Source organism: Scylla paramamosain, chromosome 30, assembly GCF_035594125.1.
Source record: "Scylla paramamosain isolate STU-SP2022 chromosome 30, ASM3559412v1, whole genome shotgun sequence".
NCBI classification, from domain to species: Eukaryota; Metazoa; Arthropoda; class Malacostraca; order Decapoda; family Portunidae; genus Scylla; species Scylla paramamosain.
Window position 1 is genome coordinate 9,269,115 of NC_087180.1, and position 7,500 is coordinate 9,276,614.

Here is a 7,500-nt window from a genome sequence, read left to right on the forward strand (position 1 = left end):
ATGATGATGATGATGATGATGATGATGATGATGATGTTGATGATGATGGTAATGGTGATCTATTTGAGGTACAAAACATACTTAAAGCAATGGGAGTGGATGGAACAAGGTATAACCAAGATGTAACACAGGATAGGAATTCTTATGGGAGAAATTTGGTGACAATATGTTGTAATAATAAGGTATGTATTTTCAATGGTAGAGTAGATAGAGATCTCAGAGTGGGGAGACCCACAACTACACATGGCACTCTTGTGGATTATGTTATAGGTTCACCAACATTGTTAAAAGATGTAAATGAATTTAGAGTGCTAGACTATGACCCATTGTATTCAGATATTCATTGTGGTATTCATGTACAGCTTAAAGTAAATATTGAGTATGCAATTATTAACAATGCCAATATAGCACCTGTGAGTAACTATAATCAACCAAGTAAGTGGAGAGCATCTAAGGAAGAGGATTATATAGCAGAAATTGATGAAAATCAGGTAAAAGAGTTAATAGAGCAGATGGATTCTATGGACATTGAAGATGTAAGTACTAGAATAAAGAATATTTTATTAGGAGCAGCTGTAAAGGTTTTTTCCACCAAAGAAAAAGAAAAATTATGTTAAGCAAAGTAATAATGCAAGTTTATCTGGATATGATAATATTTGTTGGTATACAAGGAAAGCATACCATAAAGCTAGACATAAATATTATCTGAGGAGGAGTGAGGATAATAAGAAAGATATGATAGAAAAAAGCAAGAAGTACAAAGCTGAACTGAAAAGAGTACACAATAAGGAAAAAGAAAATATGTTGATTAAGTTAAAAGCAAACAGAAATAAAGATCCAAAAACATATTGGAAAATATTAAAGGAAAATGATGGAAATAAAAGCAAAACTACACTTACACTTGCAGATTTTCATCAACACTTTAAGAATCTATCAGAGGAAATTAGTGAAAGTGATATGCATTTAAGTGAACTAGAAAGTGCTACAATTGAATCTGGGGAAGAGGAAACACTGAATGAGCCCATTACAGAACATGAAGTGTTGAGAAAGCTATTAGAAAACTAAAGAATGACAAGGCACCTGGATATGATGATATTGTTAATGAATATATTAAAAGTACAAAAAATATGCTTAATTTGTATGTTAAATTTTTTAATAGGATTTTGGATACAGGATATTTACCTAAAGAATGGTTGATAGGGGTTATTGTCCCATTGTATAAGAATAAAGGTGATGTTGATGACCCACACAATTATAGGGGTATAACTTTGTTAAGTTGCTTAGGTAAGGTATTCACATCTGTGCTAAATGACAGGTTAACTTCTTATTCTGATAGTCATAATATTATAAAAGAAAATCAAGCTGGATTTAGGCAAGGTTATAGTACTCTTGATCACATATTTTTATTAAAGAACATCATTGATCTGTTTTTATGGAAGAAGAAACAATTATTTTGCCTTTTTATTGATTATAGAAAGGCATTTGACACAGTTTGGAGGGAGGGGCTCTGGTATAAGATGGTAAAGGAAAATATTGGTGGTAAAGTCCTTAATGTTATTAGAAATATGTATTTGAACATTAAATCATGTGTTAAGTTTAATGGAAACAAGTCAGACACTTTTATTTGTAATAGAGGAGTAAGACAAGGTGAAAATCTTTCTCCATTATTATTTGCCCTTTATGTAAATGACATTGAAAAGTCTTTAATAGAAAACAGATGTAATTACCTACTATTTGATGATAACTACCTTGATTTACAATTGAATTTATTGATAATGATGTATGCTGATGACACAGTAGTTCTAGCTAATTCGGAAGAGGAAATGAGGAATATTCTTAATGCATTGGAGTTATATTGTGACAAATGGAAATTAGAGGTAAACAAAAATAAGACAAAAATTGTTGTATTCAGCAGAGGAAGACTTAATTATGACAATTTTCATTTTGTATTTAGTGATGAAATTATAGATACAATTGGTGAATACAAATATCTTGGTGTCTTATTCAATTATAATGGTAGGTTTTAGAAATGGTCAATTGGACCTTAAGAAAAGAGCAACAAGAGCTATGTATTCACTAATTGGAAAATGCCGCAAACATGATCTACCAGTTGGATCTGCAACTTGAATTGTTGAACACCATTGTAATGCCAATTATGACCTATGCTTGTGAAATTTGGGGATACTGTATTATTAGAGAAATCAAGCAGTTGCACATGACATTTTTTAAAACATGTATTACATGTACATAAATATACAAGCACTGATATTGTATATGGGGAGTTAGGGGAATATCCTATTGATATTGTTATCAATACTAGAATGATTGGCTACTGGTCCAAGGTTAATAACAGGGAAAACTACTAAGTTAAGCATGATTATGTATAAAAGTTTGTTACATTTAGACTCCACAGGCATGTATTCATCACCTTGGATTTGCCATATAAGAAATATTCTTAACAATTGTGGTATGTCAGGTATTTGGATGGATCAACAAACTAATAATCCAGAATGGTTAAGGAAAGCAGTTGAAAACAAACTTAAAGATCATTGGATAACATCATGGTTTAGAAATATTTCAACAAAGGGACTTTGTAAGAGTTATAGAATGTATAAAGACTTGTATTGCAGAGAAGATTACCTATTGAAACTTAAAAAGAGTATCAGAATGCCTTTGATTAAAATAAGAACAAATAACAATAGACTACCTGTTGTGAAAGGAAGATATGATAGTATAGATAGGGAAGAAAGATTATGTACTTTATGTAGATGTAATGTTGTTGGAGATGAATATCATATTTTATTGTCATGCCCTAATGATAACATCGTGGAGCTCAGAAACAAATATATTCCAAATTATTATAGAAATAACCCAACAGTGAATAAGTTTATCCAATTAATGCAAAGTAAAAGTCAATATATTTTGTCTAACATTTCTCTTTTTTTAAAAGCTACCTATAATTTTTTTTAGGTAACAGAAAGTTGATTTATATAAGTTGTTAGTGTTTGTTTGTATCTGAAATAATTGCAGGAGCTGTGCTCCATACTTTGTATCACAAAGTCTGAGCATGTAAATAAATCTGAAATCTGAATCTGAAATCTGAATCGAAAGGAGGAACAAGAGATATCCGACACACACACACACACACACACCACACACACACACACACACACACACACACCACACACACACACACACACACACACACACACACACAAACAGACAGAGCACACTTGTCCTGAGGTGAAGTGAGCAGGGGAGAGAGAGAGAGAGAGAGAGAGAGAGAGAGAGAGAGAGAGAGAGAGAGAGAGAGGAGAGAGAGAGAAGTGAGAGGAGAGAGAGAGAGAGAGAGGAGAGAGAGGAGAGAGAGAGGAGAGAGGAGAGAGGAGAGAGAGAGATAGGACGAACAGGTCACCGAAAACTGACCTGAATAAATAAAATAACATCAGCGTGTGTAATCGACCCGTCAGTGGCCTCGTCCTTTGCAACGCTGAGCTGGCCTTAAAATACCTCCCCGCCCTTGGCAACACCTCCCGCGATGCGCAGCGAAAATTAACGAAAAAGCGCCCGCCAGGTGACACGAGCGGCGGTAATCGCTCCCGTTGTTCCCACTAAGCTACGATCGGGTTGAAATGTTTTCGCTCAGAATAGAACTTGTGAGGTGTAAATATAGAAGGGAAAGGTCGAGGTTGTGAATGCAGAGAATGTTGTGGCGGCTGTGGTGTGGTTAGAGGCGGTGGTGGTGTGATTAGTGGTGGGGGTCGGGGTGGTAATGTTGCTAGGTGTTGTTGTTGTTGTTGTTGCTGTTGTTGTTGTTGTTGTTGTTGGTGGTGGTGGTGGTGGTGGTGGTGGCGTTATTGATGTTAGTGATGGTGGAGTTGCTTAAGAGTTATGGTAGTGGTAGTTTTGTTGTTGTTGTTGTTGTTTTTATTGCTGTTATTGGCATTAGTGTGTGGTGGTGGTGGTGGTATGTGTTGTTTTGTTTTGTCGTATTGATTAAAACTATCGTGCCGTATGTACTGTACTGATTACTAAAACATCACCACCAACGCACTCACCCACCCATCCAACCAACGCCCACTACGACAACCCACCCAGCCACACACACACACACACACACACACACACACACACACACACACACACACACACACACACACACACACACACACACACACACTTCCCAAGCTAAACCATAACACTCACTTCCTAACCAACACATGAAACACTCAGTCAAATAAACACAAAACGCAACACACTCACACACACACTTACACCCCCACACAAACACACACACGCACATCAACAAACTATTTTACTGGCCTTCCTTCCTTTCCCTGACGTAAATTTCAGGGAGAGAAGAAACTTATAACACCAAATTACTACTATTTCTTCTTATTCTTCGTGTAATTTCCGGTCTCTTAAGAGGAGGATCATAACTCGCTGAGAATAACTGGCTCGCCTTCCAACCTTTAATGCAAGACAAATGTTATGGCTCTCCTTTCCCCCTCCTCATTCTCCTCCTCCTTCTCTTCCACCCTTTTATCTAATTTTCCGTGACGTCTAAATTCATCAAGTATTTGGATGGTATTCTTTCACATCTTTCCGTGTCTTGCCTCAGCTTCCTACATGGTTCTAGTAAAAGTTAATTGGATCTTTTTTTTTTTTTTTTTAAGGGGGAACGATTCTGGGGATTAACGAGGATTCTGTATCATCAACGGAGAACACAACCCATGAGAGCCCGACCAATCATCTCTGTGGTCTATAGAAATCGTTCTAACGGAAGACCAAAGAGCTTAAGATTACAAGTCACTGTCTCAACATAAACTTCTTGAAGACAATATTTTAGTTGCTCTTCTGAACATCATATTTCTTTTGTTCACATCTAAAAGTCTACTCCTGTAAGTGAATATGATATAGTACATTGAAAAAATAAATAAACTTTATTTTTTCACGGTACGATTTTTATCACCTGTGAGATAAAAAGAGAGACCCGTACTCTTCAATGCTTTGTTCTCTCATAAGGAATATTTTTAAAGGCCACGGAAATGACTAGTCGTAACGTTGAGAGTTTTTCCTGATGGTGATGCAGGATTCTTGTTAAACTGTGACTAATCGTAATGTTAATTATTTTCCTAATCATGATGCAGAACTAGAATAATACAAGAACACACTTGAAAACCTATATAACTTCAATCAAAACCTTTTAATTGTAAAGGATATAGGCTAGTATTCTTACACGCCTAGTTCTCAATGATGACAATTTCCAAAGGCCACAGAGATGACTAGTCACGTTCTTATAGGTGTTTTCTTTTCTTTTTTCCACTGATAATAAGGAATCCTTGCTAATCTATCTTTAGAATCACGAAAACAATCCTTGAAGATCCTTATAACTTCCAATACAGCCTGTCGAAACAAAGAGATAAGGCACCAAACTGTTTTGATAATACAGTATAAAGAAGAACGAAATGGTTATGAAGGGAATACGATCTAGAATAAAAAAAAGCATAAATTTTCAAGTGTTACGAGTTTCCCCCGGCAAATGTCGCAATGGAAACTAGCAGAGATGAGACGTCAAACTATTTATAAACACGGTACGAAGAACGACGAAATGCTTAGGAAGGAATACGGTCTTACATGAAAAAGGAACATAAATTTCGAATGCTACGAGTTCCCTTCGAAAAATGTAGCAGTCGAAACTAGCAGAGGTGAGGCGCGAAAGTGTTTTAAGAATACGGTACAAGGGAAATGAAATATTTGGAAAGGAATGCTGTCTTAAAAAAAGCAGCATAATTTTTGAGCGTTACGAGTTTCCTCCCACAGACGTAGCAGGAGATGCATCACGGTATTACTTTAACCACGCGCTCCCGCAACGTACTGTAGGTAAAAATGTAAATTGCTACCTGGCGGTGTGTCTCTCCCCGCTCCATTATTTACAGTGACGAGGCAAATTTCGCACATTCAACTCAGCCGCGCCACGCATGACCGACCGCCGTTATACGCAAACACGCCTTCAACCCATGGCGGTCTGACTGCGTAACGACCATGAACTGTGTGTGTGTGTGTGTGTGTGTGTGTGTGTGTGTGTGTGTGTGTGTGTGTGTGTGTGTGTGTGTGTGTGTGTGTGTGTGTGTGTGTGTGTGTGTGTGTGTGTGTGTGGACTGTTTTATACACGTACCTATACTGAAATTTACTGTTCTAATGTTAAATAATGTAATAAGGATGATTTTTGGTAATTACACTTAAATAGTATAATTTTGTACGATAAATTTACCAATAAACTCTCTACCTATCTGTTTGTAATTTTATGTATGAATGTATGACTGTATGTATGTATGTATGTATGTATGTATGTATATATGTGTGTGTGTCATTCAGGGAGGACTGCAACCTGACATATTCCACTAATGCGATTCAGACCTCATTAAGGCACTCGATCCTGTTAAATGAGGGTTCGCATCCTCTTTCGCGTGGGAATCCTCTTTCGGTTCCGGATCGCCTCACGCACCTGTCGATGCCACCTAACCTGAACGCTGTCAACGCCGTCATTAACCAGATTTATAACTCCTTTAAGCATTTTGATCCTACTGTAGGGGATCGGATACCTCTTATGAACGATTCAATAGTGTTATGGCTCTTATTTGTGAGATTCTATGAAGGTGGGCCATATTTAGCACCATTATAAGCACGCATCGTTGTCCTTCATGTGTCAATGGCCTAAGAGGTGAGAGAAGACGAGGAGGAGGAGGAGGAGGAGGAGGAGGAGGAGGAGACACAGGAGGATGTTTACAAGGGATGTGGTGCTTCAGGGTTTTTCCTGAGATGTAAGTACCTCGCTTTCGTTAGTTACCTTTAAGTATGCAGAGTCCCGCCCCTGCCCTGTAATATCCCGTGCACCATTACTCCTCATCATGTCCCTTTACCTGTCCTAGGCTCCTCGCAGTACCTTCCTTTACTGCTACGTCTCTTTTCATTGAGTTTTTTTTTTTTTTCCTTAACTCTCTCTCTCTCTCTCTCTCTCTCTCTCTCTCTCTCTCTCTCTCTCTCTCTCTCTCTCTCTCTCTCTCTCTCTCTCTCTCTCTCTCCCCCGAGGATATTTACCTCACCGTCCCTTCCTGGCGCCACAATTAGCCACTGTCAACACCCTTGGGACAAAAGTGCAACCCCCCGCGGCCCACCTGATGGAAGCGCCCCTGCCACGTCTCCGCCACGCCACGCACGGCACCACCACACTTGGCACTGATGCAATTACTACCCTGTGTGTCTGGGTAAGGTTTCCACCCCCACCAGCTCTCCCCGTGCCTGATTTCCTGCTCCACCCTCTTAACGTGAAGTCTTTGCGGCAACTCAAATATACTCTCACAATGTTTTTATTTTTATTTATTCATTTATTTTTATTTTATTTATTTATTTTTTTTTTTTTTGTGTGTGTGCTTAGTGGTAGGTGAAATGTTATTATTATGGGTGTATTTGAGTGTATTTGTAAGTATTTTTTTTTTG